Raw genomic sequence first — 17214 nt, 5'->3', positions numbered from 1 at the left:
TTAATAGTGATGTGCAAAAATGATGTTCCTATAAGACAAGGCAAACCAACAACGTATGCTTTAGCTGCTACGTTTTTACACAATGTCATCATTACTTGTAATTTTTTTCCCCTCAAAACTAAAACGCTCATTAATGTTTTAAAGAAAAATCCGAACCAAAGGTCTATAGACCAAAGATTTACATCCCTAGTAAAAGAAAAGTATTATACACGAAACATAATGCCGTGTATGTGACTCTCTGAAAAGAGCTGGAGATGGATACCCCAAAGCAGAGGTCTGCCCTGGCTCTCGGGAGGAGGGAGCGGGGTAAGGCAGGGTGACTTTGCTGACATTACGGGCCCACATTACAACACAACAACTTGGTAACAATTTAATTAGTAAACTCGATGCATAGTACTTCTTAATACCAAAAAGAAAGGGCAACGTAGTCTGACCCGGTAGTCAGTAAATCTGTCAACAGCTCTCCAAAGAGACATCTTTGCTCCAGGTTGCTCTATCATCATTCCACGGGAATGACTCTGGTGGCAGGTGACTAATTTCTCCATCATCTCTGCAGAGCTCCACGCGAAACACGAACGCCAAGCTGGTGTTAGGCCTTCCCTTATGCCCACCTGCTTGCAGGTAGCTGGTGACTTTGTAAACGGAACTCCTTTCAAGCGGAAACTTGGTAAAGAAGCCACTTTAGGTATGTGGCTGGGCAGGAGAGGAATGGGGGACACTTTCCAAAACTGCAGAAAAATCAGGCCTCGCAGAGTTTGTTTGTTTTGTTGTTTTGTTTGTTTTTAAAAAGAAACACTTTGTACCTTTCTGAGCTGCCTGAACACACAGCAGCCAGATAACCTAACCTGCAATGTCCCTCTGGGGGGGGCGAGGGGCAAATCTGGCTCTCGCTGCAGACGGGAAAATCAAGTCACAGCCTTGTTGTCACAGTTAAGGTTTGACATAGGATAAAGAGCATATTCTGGATGGTACCTCATGCACAGCTGGCAACGTACAAAGTCAAGAAAAAACAAGAAAGCTTTGCCCAGAACAAACAGCACCCATGCCACGGAGTGAGTCAGCCGCAGAGGTAGGAAGCGAACCCCAAATCCTGACTCGCAGGCTCAGGCTCTGCGCAAAGCGCACGTTAACAGCAAAAACCCTCTCCCAAGACTGAGGGGGTTGACATTTCGTTTGCCTCGAGCAAAACAAAACAAAGCAGTAAGTTTTAAACTGCTCAGAGGCACGTTGTCTTTTTGATGTATGCATGTCCTGGCAGTCACACGTCTGCATCAGGAGAGAAATAGCCCAGGTTTTTTGGCAGTTATTTAGTCCTTCTCATCTGAAAGTTGAAAATACACCGCCATTGAACCTTCGCAGCTCCGGGTTCTGCATATAAAAAGCAGCTGCTGATTACATGCAAGGAGCAAGGGCTTTTTCTTAATGTTTGAACAGTTCCAAGTTCAAACCCATTAAAGTCCAGGTCACACCGGGATCATGTCACTATTAATGCATCCAGTTACATGCTGAGGGAAACCCAATATAAAACTATGATAAACTCTAGTTCTCCCGTAGAGATATACTAAGGTCTTACCCAGATGATGCCACAGATCGCTCTTCATGGGCGGTGACCAGACGGGATGTCAATGTCAGAGGACAAAATCTGGGAAAGTCTCTTTACAGTTGTTTTTAAAGAGAAGGTCTCCTCAAATGTCCACAAAGCTTGTTTGGACCTTTTTCTCCACCTCCTCTTGGGGGAAGAACTTCTTGTCCCACCGATGCTGTCTCCTACACATCACAGGTTCCCATACAACCTCCTCCCACATCACCAGCAGCCCACCCTCCATTGCGCTTCGTGAAGGCATTGGGGCCAAGTGTGATGAAGACCCCTAACTCCATGCTCCTCCTCCTTTTGGGGGCAGATCCTCTCTGCAGATGGGCAAGGTCCCGCTTGTTCTTGGGGAACTTCATGCCTGGCCAACTACATGCTGCCCCAGGAATGACAGCAGCAGGGAAGCAGAAGACTTGGGACAGGCCAGCTACTGCCCCAGCCACGCGTGGAGGTACTCTGAGGTCTACCCTCTGCAGATACCTAGAATCTCGTAATACAGTTGATAACTGCCCTACTCTTGCTAAGAGGGAAGACACAGGAGAGGAGAAACAAGTGGGGAACTGCGGGTATGTTGCCTTATGATGGTAGAGCGCGCAGGGAGTGCCCAGGGCTTCCCCCTCCTGTGTGCACCCAACTAGTATGGTGGTGCCTGGAGAAGGCCACTGCTAGCTGAGAGAAGACAGCAGGAAACGGAGGGAAGGAGCTGGGAAAGCACAGATTTACTTTAAGGGACAAACAGCTTTTCCTAACGTTCTATAAAAACCCAACAGCTGAACAAAAACCTACCAACTGCGAATATTCCCAAGCAACATTCCGACCAGAAAGCTTGCTCCCCTACGACAGTCCATCAGATGCCTGGGTTGGACAGACCTATGCACATGTATCTACCCCTTTGATGTAAGGAGTGGGTAAGATTAGGGGGGCTGGGACAGAGGAGATCTCACGGCCCACACTAAACACCTCTGGGACCAAAGACAACCCCAATCTGCAAGGCAGCAGCGAGATGTGTGCCGACAGGGCAATGCACAAGACACTGCGGACAGTCCCCACCATGTTTGCCCATCGCTGTGCATGACAAACCCTCTGCAGCACAGGAATCTTTCATTCCACACCAGCAATGGTCGGGGATCCTGAAGTGTCTAGTACTAATCCAACACCACCTACGCTCTAGGTATGACAGCAAGAATGGATGTTTTTTCTGAAGAGTAGTCTCAGACTCGCTGAGGGTGCTCAGACCCCTTGTAACTAAAAGCCTTCCTCTCCAGTAGCTTCTGGCAGGGCAACTTCAAAGACAGGTTCCTCGGGTGGTGGAGTATAAGTGACGCTGGGATGCAGGTGATGTAGCACGGCACCACAACGCTGCCTCGTCCTGCTGGGAACCACCGTGGGAGTTTAGCAGGAGTTTCAAACACAACCGGCTCTAGTAAAACCCGACTATTTACCCAGCTCCTCCCTGAGCTTTCCATCGAGCTGTGCTGGGAAAGGAGGAAAAGGACTTTACTGGACTTTTGGACCTTATCAAGTATCTAGAAAATGCTACGGCTGATCTGGATGTATTTCAAACCGAGTTAACCGTGGCAGCTTACAGAGCGGTAATGCTCCAGCTGGCCTGCATATCATGAACATACGACACGCTAACGACACAAACCGAGAGAATTAGCGAGCACACACTATACACGTGGGGTTTACACCATGCGCATGCTGGATTTGCACTATTCTTCCGCAATTTTCTGAAATTTATGACAGGGTTAATAAACTCTGAAAAAAATCGTGAATGCTCTCAGGGATTCAAGATAAAATTTTTTTTTTAAAAGAATAACTTCAATATTAAAATTCAAATTATCTAAAAAAATACTGCCTCATGCACTTGAGTCTCGTTGAGGAGAAATTTTAAAAAGCCAAAGCCTGCATTTTTAAACTATATTTTTTCAGTTATTCAACTTTCAAAAGAAGGACAGGCCAGCTTCTCCTTTTAACTACATGAATACAAATCCAGATAATTCTTTCAGTTTTAAACAATATTTTGTCTAATTAATATCTTTTTTCCCCCCTCCAAAACACGTATGTAGCTGCTGTGAAATCAAAGGCAGAAATGAATTGTTTTAAAGATAGCAGAGAGTAAATAACAAGTTTGGAACCTTACAGCCTTACCCTGGCAATTTGTCTCCTATAATTGACTCAGCAGACATGCTTACAATTTCTTACAACTTTTACAAGACCTCCTGTGGGCTTATTTTAACGTTCTCCAAAACTGAGCTCAGAGCTTTGAACGCTCTAAGCAAGTAGCACCAAAAGCAATCATCTCTCCCTCCTTAAAACAAAAGGAAACAAACAATAAAAGCACACATTTTTTTCTCACTGGACATCAGGTCTTAAAGAGGAATAAAGACGCAAAAGAATTTATATTTTTTCAGAAATAATTTTTCTGTTCTTTTCCAATAATAACATTTTTATCAATATTCAATTTGCATTCAATAAAGCTTTAAAAGCAAAATTTTTCCAGTAAAAACTATGTTTCCCAATTATTGGAATAAAATTTAAATGGAGAAGGATGACAGCAATAAAGCAAACACAAACCGTAAAAATAATTGCATGACATTTTTCCAATTAAAAAGGGGTTAAAAAAATCCCCAAAAGGAAATGGTCTCATTGCCTATATTACTGATTTATGCTGTTGTTGGCTTTTAAATGTACCACTTTCTATTTCTAAGATCTTTACAGACAATTACTAATGTCACGACCGCGTACCACTGTTCCATTGGTGGAAGTGCCTCAGTAGCAGGAAATGCTGTGCCCTTCCACCGACGTTTCCTTCCATCAGTGGGATCCACTAACCCTTAAACATGTCAGAGGATTAAATGAAACACTTGTATTACAACTAATATGGATAAACACAGGGGCTATCAAAAATAACAAAAAGGGTATGACAGAGAAGAAAGTAGACCTATTACTCAAAAGATGGCAATTTATCTTTTTTTTTTTTAAAAAAAAGGGGAATAACAATTCTATTTTTTTTTAAAACAAAATAGAAAGAGATCATCATATTTCAAAAAAAATCTATTTTGAAAAGCCATATTATAAACTACTGATATTAATGGTTTGCAATGGAAATGACGTCAGAGTCTTAGTTACAGATGTCCAAATGTTTGTGCTACCCTACTAAAAAAATAAACAGTGAGCTCCGAGTCAGAAATGACCCTTTTGAGCAATTAAGCAGCATTACGCAAAACACACTGAAAAGTATACGGTCAGCAGAGGTGGGAGAGCCCCAAATTAAAATTCACAGATTGCACTGGGAAAAACACTTAGCAATTAAACATCTCGGAGGTGGCGTCTGAAGTTCCTGCCATTAGCAGCAGCGAAAAATGCTTTCATATGTTGCAATGAGAAATATGGGCAGGCAATCAGGGCCAAAAACTTACTACTTTTTTTTTTTTTTAATGCCTTGGCTTTAGTATGAGCTACCAAATAAAAAGGGTGGCCTCCTGTAATGCCCACTGACATCACTGGTCTTGTAACACTGCCACTGTAAAATATGGTTGCTACCGCTGTAGGACAATAACTTAAGTATGCCGGAAGATATACTTCTGGCGTGGTAGAAGGCACAGGCAGTGACCTTAGAGATGACCAAATAAAATATGAAATATGCAATAAGAATCTATTTCTGGTGTCATTTTCTCACACCTCTAGATTTTATAACACAGGAGCGTGCACCGTCTTTGCGACACGAGTTTTCTAAAGGCAGGTTTCAAGCCTGCAAATCTACAAGTGGTTCTTGCCCTTGTGTTGAGAAGCAGGCATGGCTGTGAGATGCTAACAGACAGCAGCGATGCGTATTAAAGCCCGTCAGCCTATTTGCACTAGCAAGCAGCAATCACCATTGCATCCACTGGCCCAGCAGCATGACTTGCACAAGGGCAAGTTTCAGCACAACTCTGAATTAAGAGTTATTTGCCTGCGTCAGAAGGAAACCTTGAAACTGGATCTTTCCATCATATTTGGTTTTGTGTTTGAGACTGAGCATGAGTTCAGGCTATCTGACCTGTCGCCCATGCCTGGGTTCTGGAGTAATGAGGGCCGATGCCGTTCCTACCTATGCCATTTCCCAACCCTTTCCTCGCCCAAGGTATGATAAAATGCAGCGTGTCCTGACATATTATCCAGGCTGGTCTTGAAGAACCAGGCTGGAAATTGCATAGTCTGCATTGCATGGTGTATTATGAGCTGTTTCCTTGGTGTATGCGTAGTTAGGCCAAGTTAAAAGATGAACACAGCGATGTACCGTTGAACACCATCCATAGCAAAGCTATGGCTAAAATAGCTAAAATCAGTATGAGAGAGGAAAGGCTGTTCACGGACCACTGATGGCACAAGAACAGGCTCCAACTTTCTGAACACAGCTTTTACAGCACCCTCTCCCAAATGGCTCAGGATGACGAGTCCAACCAGCTTCAAGAGCACTACATGAACACAGCGATGTACCGTTGAACACCATCCATAGCAAAGCTATGGCTAAAATAGCTAAAATCAGTATGAGAGAGGAAAGGCTGTTCACGGACCACTGATGGCACAAGAACAGGCTCCAACTTTCTGAACACAGCTTTTACAGCACCCTCTCCCAAATGGCTCAGGATGACGAGTCCAACCAGCTTCAAGAGCACTACCCATCACTGCAACAAAAAACAAAAACCAAGTTAAAAGATGAACACAGCGATGTACCGTTGAACACCATCCATAGCAAAGCTATGGCTAAAATAGCTAAAATCAGTATGAGAGAGGAAAGGCTGTTCACGGACCACTGATGGCACAAGAACAGGCTCCAACTTTCTGAACACAGCTTTTACAGCACCCTCTCCCAAATGGCTCAGGATGACGAGTCCAACCAGCTTCAAGAGCACTACCCATCACTGCAACAAGGAAAAAAAAAAAATCCCTCGCAGACACATCAGTGCCTCGCATGGGATGTCGTGTCTCCCTCTTGGGATGCACATAGCTTAAATTTCCTCGTACACAGACGGGTGGTGGGAGGAATTCAAACACCTGCCCGTGGCAGGGATGCTGCAGCCCTGAGCTCCATGACGGCACTTGCCAATATGGCCATTTTTGCATGAAACTCATCAGATGAGGAAAGTTGGGCCTCCTCTGATGGCAGCTTAGTTTAATGGACCTCACAGCACTTTTTAGCAACTGGCAAACATCAGTGCACCCTTTACGGCTGCTTAACCTGCAGTTACAACCTTTACATGTCAGGCCATTTTCAATATATGCAACTGTGTTCGATCTGTGGGTACAGATTAGGCTAGTGGTTTCCAAATCTAGAGGTGTGCAGGAACCACTCAGCCTTGTGCTTCATGTCCTTCGCAGCCTCAAAACGGATGATGGTACTTTGAACACGTGTTAAGTAATACAAATCAGCACTTGCATTTTACTGAAGATCATATCAAGCATCTACCTAAGCTAATGGAAGAAACACTGCAGGATTATGCAAAATACTGGCCAAATCTTGCTCACTTTAGCAGTCTTCATGAAGACGGGTCTTGCTCACTTTAGCAGTCTTCATGAAGACCAGAAGGATTTGGTCCAAAAGCGTCAGATTAAGAGGATCAATACCTGCTACCGACTATCTTAAAGCCGAGAAACATATTTTTCCACCAACCCACCTGAAGATTTATAATATATTAAGGAACATTAAGAAGAAGAAGAAAAAGAAGAAAAGCTAAATGGGCCAAAAGCAAACAAAAGAAACATGTTCTCTTGAGACTGCTAATGCTGGCAGACAATAGCGCAGAGAGAACTCCTCTGACAGATCTCTGAAGTCTTCAATACAGCATGCTAGTGGTCCATGTTAATGAGATTTGCTCAGATACTTTTGAAATTACTCCAAAATGTCTTAATCTATTTTCTACATCTTCTTGACCCAATTGCTTCAGAAAAGTCACAGCTTCACCCATCTCTGGACTAAACTTTTCATTCATAGGTAAGGTCTTCAAGTAGTTTGTGTTTCCAAAGGCCCACACACAACCTTTTTAGGGTTTACCCCAAAACATGCAGGTAATATTGTAATTTCTATTACTAGAGATTACAGAAACACTTTGCACCACACCGTACCTTTCAATTTGAGTAACTCAAAGGTCTTAACAAGCAGAGTATTACAACCTCTCCCAACAATCCAAAAGTAAATAAATCCAGTCTTAGATGTGGCCTGACAGACACTAATCGCCCCAGCTACACGACTAGCACCCCACCAGCAAGTGAGCAGCAGGCATCAATGGGGGTCTCTCAGATCCCTATTTCCTGCTGGGGGTGATACAAGCACTCATGCAAAATGCTTCCAGTACGGCTCTATGTAATTTGGGCCTGTTGCAGAGAAGACGTTGGAGAAAACGTCCAAGAACCAGGTTGTCTGCTCCATTACAGACTTTCTTATGAATGCACCCAAGTCACAGGACCCATATTCAGAAGTAGCCGCACACGGCGTCTTCTAGGAACGATGGCTATTTCTGCTCCGTAATATGCTTTAAGACCATTAGGTCAAAAGGAAGAAAAGTCAAGGTGCCGAGCTCAGTAAGGAAAACATCACCCTACTAACTTCCCACTGCCTGACGTGCAAGCATCGCTGCCACCCAGCCGGTACAGAAAACAGGAGTAAGGACGTCACCAGCACACCTTCTGGAAAGTCACTAGCAAGGAAGAGTGCTGGGGAGAAACTGCACACACTGTTGAGCCCTTCATAAACAGAAACTTCCCTGAGAAAGTTTGTTTCAGGGCTTCGACTTTTGCCTGGAGCTCCTCCTGCTATGGCCAGCGAAGACGTGGCACAGCGACATGCCAACCTGGTTTGGAGCTATGACTCTCCCTGATGAAACAAAGTGGTGGGACTAGTGGGGAAAAAATGATTTTTTTTTTTTTTGTCCCAGAACCACTTCATTTTCGACACAGAAAACCTGCACAATCCATTTTTTGTACTGAGCTTAGGAAAAAAAGTCCTCCTGACCTTTCTCCTGGCTTGAAGGGAAGGGAGGAGGAAATATACATATGTAAAAAAGTTAAAGCTCAAACCCACAGATTTATCTGTTGATCATCTCATTCGGTTCTGAGTTACAGCAGGCAGCTTCTGTTTTATTAACAATATTTAATCAGCATTTAACTCTGACAAGCATTAAGATTTGAAATTTTAAACTAAGTGCAACTTCGCTAAATCCTTTGTGTTGATTTTTTTCCCCGCTAAAGGTTTTCTAAAGGATTCTATCTTTGCTATCTTAAAAGTCTGCATGTGTCTTTTGTTATCAATAATGTACAACTTTAGTAGCATGTTTTGTACTTTTCAATTTTTCAGCATGCAAGCTATCCCTGATTTACAATGCTCGCTGAATGGTGTTTGATTATTGAAAATGCTTTTACACACATTTAAAAAAATGACTGCTCCTGGAAAACTAACACTATTGTCCATAATTCTGTAAAAATACATTTCCCCTCCCTTCTCCCCAAATCAAACATTTCAATTCAAATTCTTACTTTGAGGAAAAACTGGCATATAATTAGGCATTATGCCTAACAGTGCTAAGTAAAGGAGAGTGTAAACATCTTAATTCTGAAGGTTTAACCATCAAAGCCCCTTGCTGTATCTATCCCGTTATTTGCGCCTCCATTCAGATCTCTCTGGAGGTCACAGAAAAAAGAGAAAGCAAACAAAACACACAATATAAAAATCTATTTTACCAGCTCTGTCCTGTATCCCACTCCGCGTGCCCGAGGCCAGGCTCGCACGCAGTGCTGGGACGCCCGGGGCCACGCGGCCGCTCCTCAAGGAGTGCAGAGTCCTGCTCTGTAACTGCACTGAGCGGCTTAATCGCTAACTCGGAAGATGGGATTTCACCTGAAATTAAGCTATCAAGCAATTGAGCTCAAACTCAATCAACCAAACCCTTAACCTTCCCTGTTTAAGTGGCACTGCTCTAATTGGGACTCTATCGCTATTTCCATTACTATCTCCTATTCTCATGGTTTATTATCTCGGCAGTTTCAATTCTCACCCAGTTGAAATTTGACATCCAGTTTCTTGGACCACATATCATTCATTATGGCTTTATTTCACGAAATATGTTTCAAGATTATGGACCGATCCTGCAGCAAATAGGTTTTCATTGAAAATAGTACCCCTCGCTGCAGTGGAAGCAGGACAGAGCCAAACCTTCTCAGAGAAGCAAGTCCTAACATTAAAGGACACATAGAACAACTGATTTTTCATCAAGTTGTGAATTCTGTTGTGCAGTTTGAAACACGTGCTTGAACATACATCCCGCATGAATACACGGTAGCTGATTCGCAGTGTTTTGTCCAGTCCTCAGAGTCTTCCTACTGAGCCTGGATCATCTTCTAGGAGACAGCGTTTGGCTGAACCCTACTTACCAGCTCTGCCCGGGGGTGAGACTCAATAACCTACGATACTCAGGAGGTCAGACTGAAAGATCTAACGGTCTTTTCCAGTGATACATTCTACGAATCACCCAAACTGCTTACTGCTGAAGGGTGCGCGCCAGAGGGTACCTCTGGCATGTGTGGTGTCCTGATGGTAGCAATACAAAATACGTCTGCTTTTGGAGCCACGGCCTACAAACTTCAGGCTAGTCTAAAGGTAGTGTTTTGCATTTATCACAACCAAAATTCCTTTTCCTGGGTCACATAGCGTCATGGCCACACATGAACTCCCATGGCTCCACAAGAATCCCATAAATTCTGAGGCCCTCTGATGCACCTGGGACTTAAAATTTTTCCCTTCTTCACAAAAACTCAAAGGGGGAACACCACTGCAGGGCAAGGAACCACCATCTTCTTAAACTGCAGGATCTGCTTCTTTTTCAGTGGCTGAAATGCATCTAATACATCATGGGCTCCACCATAAAAACCCCATTAATATTCAAATCTTGAAGAGAGGCATATATCATACAGCTGACATACACGACTGGCATGGCCAAGGATTGCAATATTCACTTGAACTTCATGAATTTCATCCTCACTAAATAGATATTTTTGGCAACAAAGAACTGAAAAAGAAAAAAAAACCCACATCATCCTCAGATCTATTTTAATTTAAAACAGAAGAGAACAGGGACATTTTTTCCCCCTTGAAGTACATTTTAATAAAATTAAAAATAAAAATAGCTCTAATTCACTTTGATGCATTTAGTCATTCTGCAAAATTCTGTTTAAAATGAAATCACCATTTTATATTCAAACAAGGTCAAGAGAACAGCACTAACGAGCACTGACATCACAGCGAACAGCAGCCACTGCTCAACGCTTACATCAGTGTTGCTTGTTGCTATGGTGCTTAACCGACTATTAATTTCTGAAAGAAGGTGATTATAAAGCAGCCATATGAACCTCAGTCAGATGACACCCTTCAGTACCAAACACTGATCTGCGTTACTCTTCTCTTCTGCAAGTTAATTTTGTGAATCACCAGTTTTGTGATGTTAATATTCCTTTCCAACTCGAAACTTTGGACTAGAAGAGAGGCAAGGAGTTAATTTAGAAGCAAGGGACTTTCACGTTGCTTTAAATAAAAATCATTTTGCAGAGAGTGGTATTTCTTTCGTTTTCGCTACGCTCCGAAAGACTAAAAAGCATGTGTTTTAATTTTTGCAGTGATAATAAGCAATCAAATTAACAGCTAAATTCTGCTCTCCTGCTCTGCTCGACGTGCTGCTGTAAATCCAGGAGTGTCTCAGCCTGGGACGAAGCAGCACTGAAGCTGGCTTGACCATTCCCCAGGGATTTGCCCCGGTAAGGGGACCTTGCCGCAGGGCTGTGCCGCTGCAGCTCCCAGCCCAGCTCCCATGGATGCTGGGCCATGGACTTGGCCATATGGCCACTGAGACCAGCCAGAGCAAGGTCTTCCCATCTGCACACAGGCTCTGTCCGGTTACCGAACAGCCTTCTCAGAACATGGCTGAAAGCCAAAAAGTGCATCTTTGTGGCCTTGCTCCTAAAATGCAACTGGGCACCTAAACCATTGGCTTCCCAGGCAAAACACAGGATTAAGGCACAGCGGTGGCTCCAAAAGCTTAGCTCCAAGCCCAACGCTGTGATCTTTATCCATGTTGCCAGAAGAGCCTTTACTTGTGCAGCTAAGGCACGCTCCTGGGGTTTGCAGGATCGGAGCCTTCCTTCAGACATGCTTCAGAAACCGTGTGCAAAATATTATTTGTGTTTACCTTCTTCAGTTGCTCCTGTAAAGCAATCTTCAGCTACAGCCACCCAAAAAGGTCACTCTTCTTACCCTGCAGAGAAAGAAGGTAACACACGTGACTGCTGGGTCGGTCGGCGTCAGCAACACCACCCAAAGCATTTTCATTGGCACCACATTTGCAAGTACAAACATAAATAAAGCAACAAATGAATCTAATCGTGTTTAATGGTGAATGACTTTCAGAGAGAGTTAATAAAAACAATCAAGTCACAGGACTGCTGCTTATCAGTACCAGCCAGCGTGAGGCTCTTCAGTTCAGCACGAACAACTTGGTCTTTGGGAGGAAAAAAAAAAAAAGAAGAAAAAAAACCCATGGAGATGAGACATCTTTGTTCTCTAGCATAAACTTTCTTAATCTTGATGTCTATCAATCTATTTTCAGTTTGAATAATAGATGAGTTCAGTCCTTTGTTTCAGAAATCTGACTATTGTCTGAATGGGTTCTCCTTACTTAAGGCATTTTAAGACCATTTGTAACCACTGCTATTTTAGCTTCTGGATCCTTTTTTTTTTTTTTCATCCTTTTCCATAGAGACACAGTCCTAGATGAGGTTTTAAAACTAGCTGCATCTTCCATGCCTAATTCAGAAAGTTGTTTCCTGTCTTGGGATATCATCTCGTTAAGCATTACCAAGAGCACACCAAGTATGCCGAGGGGGTATTAAAAAGAGAAATAATTAAAGTGTATCTTTATAAAAAGTAGGAGGGAGAAAACAGCACGTGTAGGGTTTTTTTACCCTGTATATTACTGCATCTTGTGTACTCTCTCTTATGCAAAAGAGTATGTAATCTTTTAAGAAACATGACAATCTGCCACTTTCTGTTCATGTAATTGGGATCAACATATGGTACAAGAGAAAAGAAAAACATTTGTTTATTAATTTAGATCAAGTTACTAACTCAAACCACTAACAGCATTCAGAATTAATTCCACATCAATTGACCAAATACCTTAACAGAGTAAAATTATAACATAATTTCACTGAAATGTTCATCTTCTGCTGCAGGACTGCAGAATAATATGTAATAAAGACAGAAAGAAATATGCAATAATTTGGTGACACAGATGACATCATATGAAACGGAAAGTCGGTGACATGTGGATGTGTAAGACAGAGCTACGTGAAACTCCGTTTCATAAAATTCACACAGTGATGTGGAGTTTTGGGGGTGTTTGTGAAACTCATCGAGTGGTAAGTTATGCTATTTACATCAGTAGGTGAAGCTTTTTACCGAAGTAGTAAAATATCAATCTCTGGGAAAAATCAGAATCTTCATTAAGTTCTTTCAAAAGAAAACGTACTCATCTGCCATTTATTTTGGAAGGAAAAATGTTTTCACAATGAGAATGAGGCATTACTTCTTTACCATTGAAACCCGACTATTTTTAGCCAGGAAAAAAAGGTTACCTTGAGATGAAATGAATATTGGTTTTATCTGTTGCTCACTGGCATTTTATTTTATTTTTTATGTTTTGAGCGAGAGGCTTTTCACAGTTCTCGTAATGAGGTACCAGAAGATCAGGGGCCGAAATTTGTACGCGTTTGCTGTATAGGAAGCCCTACGTGCTTCGCTGGGGTACACGCGTAAGACATTCCTGATTCTGCACTGTAAAGGACATAACACCACTCCATCATAATAGGTCAGGTCTCACCTTCCTGAGAGTATGTAAAACAATACATCTTTTATGTAAAATACGTGACCTTTGACATACGATGTGCTCTTAGATTAGCAACAATAAAGGCTTTTATCCTGCTTTGCTACGGGGGTTATCTTGGATTTGACACTTTAAACCTCTTTTCATATTTATCTGTTTTATAAATTTTCTGGGTATTTGGCAGTCAGATCCTTATTTTGGCAGTATTTTGCAAGCAGACTTCATTTCTACCCTGAGTCTTCATGATAGCAAATGAACCATCTTAAAATGTACTTTTTAAGGAAACTGCTGAAAATTACACGTTTGCATAAAATGTGCATATAATAGCTCTTTCGGCAGTGCTGTAAAAGGCAAGGAACGTTTTCTAAACACATTTGTCATATATGAACTGAACCCGCTCCAAAGAAACCCAGTAACACTGGCCCACCATTAGCTGGTGGGAGACCAACGTGGCCTACCGAGGGCAACACACAGGAGGGGCTGAGGAGGACTTCAGCTCTTCTCACAAATTACTCCGATTTAAATCCGGACCGCTTTCATTTCTAGTTATCTAAGCCTTGCTATATGCTACCTGGCTTTCAAAAATTTGGATAATGTACCACTGAAGTTAAAATGAGCAGCAGAGACAGCTGTTCCCACCTGTGAAAATTTCTCATTAATAGTCAAAAAGTTGAGTATCTCAAAACATAGAAACACAAATACAGGCTTTCCTCCTGAAAATGTTTATATGGGTGAGCGAACTGATGTAGGCAACACACATTCCTTCCATCATGCTGCCTTTAACATAAACACAAAGTACCATCAACACTGTAAGTGTGCGTGTGGAGCAAACAAAGAAAAAATCCCATCCTACCAAAGCAAGACACTTCACTACACTCATATTTTCCCCCCAGGAGATGATTAAAATAGAAAACCAAACCACAAACAAAAATCCACTTTGTGAGCAGCAGTGGTCCTGCTGTCTCACGAGTGGAGGGAAGGTCTCCAAGTGCCCGCGACACCGTCCCCTCGGCTCAACTGGCATCCCACGCAGGGAACGGTCCGTGCAAAACTACGTCCTGCTCAGATTTTACCAGATATTCCTGAAAACATTGGGTTTACTCACCGAGTGCCTCAGTTTACCTATCAGCGAGATGGGTAAAGGCTTTTGTAATATAATTTTAAATCCTTGAATACAAAGATACTTTTTAAAACACCTGTTTTCAGCAGGATTTGGGAAAGACAACTGGTAATAATCCTAAAAAGATCACGACCTGAGCCAGTGCCATAACCTTTTCAGTTGACTTTAACAGAAAGCCCCCCTATTGCTCTAGATCAGGTCCTACCTATTCACCGGGCACCAAGGGACCAGGCAAAAAGATCAGATGCTTTGCCATTGCACCTGCTGTCGGGTTGGACCTTGTAACTCTCTCGATCCCACAACGCTTATTCGATTTAGTGGTCTCCTCCTTCAGGGCAGGGAGGTCATTTCGGGAAGGCTGCAGGATGGAGCCCTAACTCCAACTGATTACTGCAAAGCCAAATTTAACCAATAATATAAAGAATATGCAGAAATAGAGAGCATTGCAGAATGACATTCTACTTAAAACAGTATCATTTTTATTAATATCTAAATAAGAAGAGCCTTGGGTATAGCCAAAAATAGATTAACAAAGACCTTGATCCCACACAAATTGCCTGTGAGTAATTTTACACAGGAAAGTAGAACACCGGTTGAGCTGCTCCCCTGCTTAGAATTACACATGTACATTTTTTTGCCAGTGTCCCAGCCTTGAGAAGCCTACAATTCATTATTGGAAACCTAAAGCAGCAAGGGAATCTCCCTTCACTACCTAGAAAGCATGCTTTTTATTAAAAAAAAGGAGAGAGAGAGCACACACACATCCGATAGCACAACAAAAAATCGTTTCTGAAATTTGATTTCCATTCATTTTTTCTTATATAAGACCAGCTGCAATATATTTAGTGTGTCTGATTAAAATATTTACTACAAGGCTTCCCGAAAGCTTTAAAATATCAAAACTTGATCATCAAAATAAGCACTTCTGTGCAGTAATTTCTTCTAAATAAAGTGAACCATAACCATCTAATACAGCTGTTTCTTTCCCTTCAAAACTCCCTGAGTCGCATTCAACTGCACGCAGGCTGAAATATGAAATACGTCCTACTATTGTCATAATTATTATTTTCTTGTCCTGTGCAGGAATAGATGCAGTCAATGATTTTGTCAACTATACATTTGTAAGAGAGGGGGGAAAAAAAAATGTTTTTCATTTGGTATTTTGCTAAACCTGAAAACAGAGGATGCGCACTGATCGTGAAGAGCAACATCGGGTACCAGGCACGCCTGTGGGCCCAATCCTGCATACAGGTTACTTTTCTCACCCAGTGCACTGGGCTGAGTTACCCACACAAATCGCATGTAGAATTGCTCTCAGGATGGCCAGTAGTCATCTCTTCAGTTTTGTTGTACCTGTTTCCTTTCTTTTTTAAAGAGGTATCCAGCAACCTAAAAAAATATATTAAACTATTTTAAATAATCTGAGGGAGAAATATTTTTTTTCTGACCGTTGTCAAGGTGGCTACTTTTTATCGTGCAGCGTGTATGACATCCCGGGAGGCACGGTACAGGAGATTTTCTATACCAGGAGTCATTATCGCCTCCTCAGAAAGTGAAATGCAGGTGAACGGTAAAACTGCGAGAGACTAAGTGCACTTCTTCCACCTCGCTTTGAAGAGGGGGAAATGGATTTGGTACAGGCCAAAACACAGGCATCCTAATGCTCGCTGCCTTGCTGCTTCTCGGTGGAAGGAGGGAGCAAATCATACTGTATTTTCATTTTCAGTCATTAGCAGGCTGTTCAGAATCTCTGCCTGGTGCTTATTATTTATTCTAAACAGAAATAAAGTAAAATAAAAATAAATAACAGCACGAGGACAAGCTATGCACAGCACATTTTCTCTTTCAAAATAATATTACCTTTCAAGTCCACCGTAACCTTGGAAAAGAATCACTCAGTGTAAGCCAATGCTACGAAACTAATCACAATCCATTCCTCCCCCGCTTTTTAATAGCTCTTATAGGAAATATGGGTACAGTTAATAGACAAGTTAAGAACAGCTCGCTTCCAATACAGAATCTGAACTGCGACTGTAAGTCTTGCATCTTTTAATGATGGATTGGTTATTTGCCTCACACGAATTACTTTGCATAACAGAGCTGGCCCTCATTGAATTCATCAGACGTAAAGACCATAACACGTTCCCAGAAAGTATCAAACCTGTCAAATGCCCAATCAAATGATGAGAGGCCATCTCGCTGACGCTGAGAGCCCGCAGATCAAACGCTGCCGCCTGTTTTATACTTGCCAGATCTCCCCTGTTTCTTAAAATAACTCTCCGTGCCTCAATGCCAGCCTTAACCATTTTATGTCTGCGTTATAACCCTCATCTTGAAACCTGACCTCACCTAATTAAAGTATTGAGAGGAATATCCCTTCCCCGAGCACCCTGGAGCAACCGCTGTAGGTGCAGAGCCCGGGGGCGCCCCCCCCGCCCCCCCCCCCGCCAAGCCAAAAACACCCGGACCCGTTACTTTTCGGGACTCCTGCAACACTCATGCAGGTCCGCCCGGCAAAGCGAGGTCCCTCAGGAGGGGCTGGCGGTTCTCCCACAACTGGCAAACGTGAATTTCCACCACACACACACACACAC

General features: G+C 42.5%; 1 protein-coding gene across 1 annotated transcript in view; it reads right to left on the bottom strand.

Moving 5' to 3' along the window:
* The window catches only part of FOXP1 (forkhead box P1), a 230729-nt gene extending 218870 nt beyond the window's left edge, over positions 1 to 11859 (bottom strand). Inside the window, exon 1 of the mRNA XM_009284364.2 lies at positions 11809 to 11859. The gene's annotated coding sequence lies outside the window, so the exon portion shown is untranslated. The remainder of the gene's footprint in view (positions 1 to 11808) is intronic.
* Positions 11860 to 17214: the final 5355 nt, after the last annotated feature.

Source organism: Aptenodytes forsteri, unplaced genomic scaffold (assembly GCF_000699145.1).
Source record: "Aptenodytes forsteri isolate BGI_AS27 unplaced genomic scaffold, ASM69914v1 Scaffold53, whole genome shotgun sequence".
NCBI lineage: Eukaryota > Metazoa > Chordata > Aves > Sphenisciformes > Spheniscidae > Aptenodytes > Aptenodytes forsteri.
Note: the sequence above shows the minus strand (reverse complement) of the source record. Positions and strands in the feature narration are given on the sequence as shown.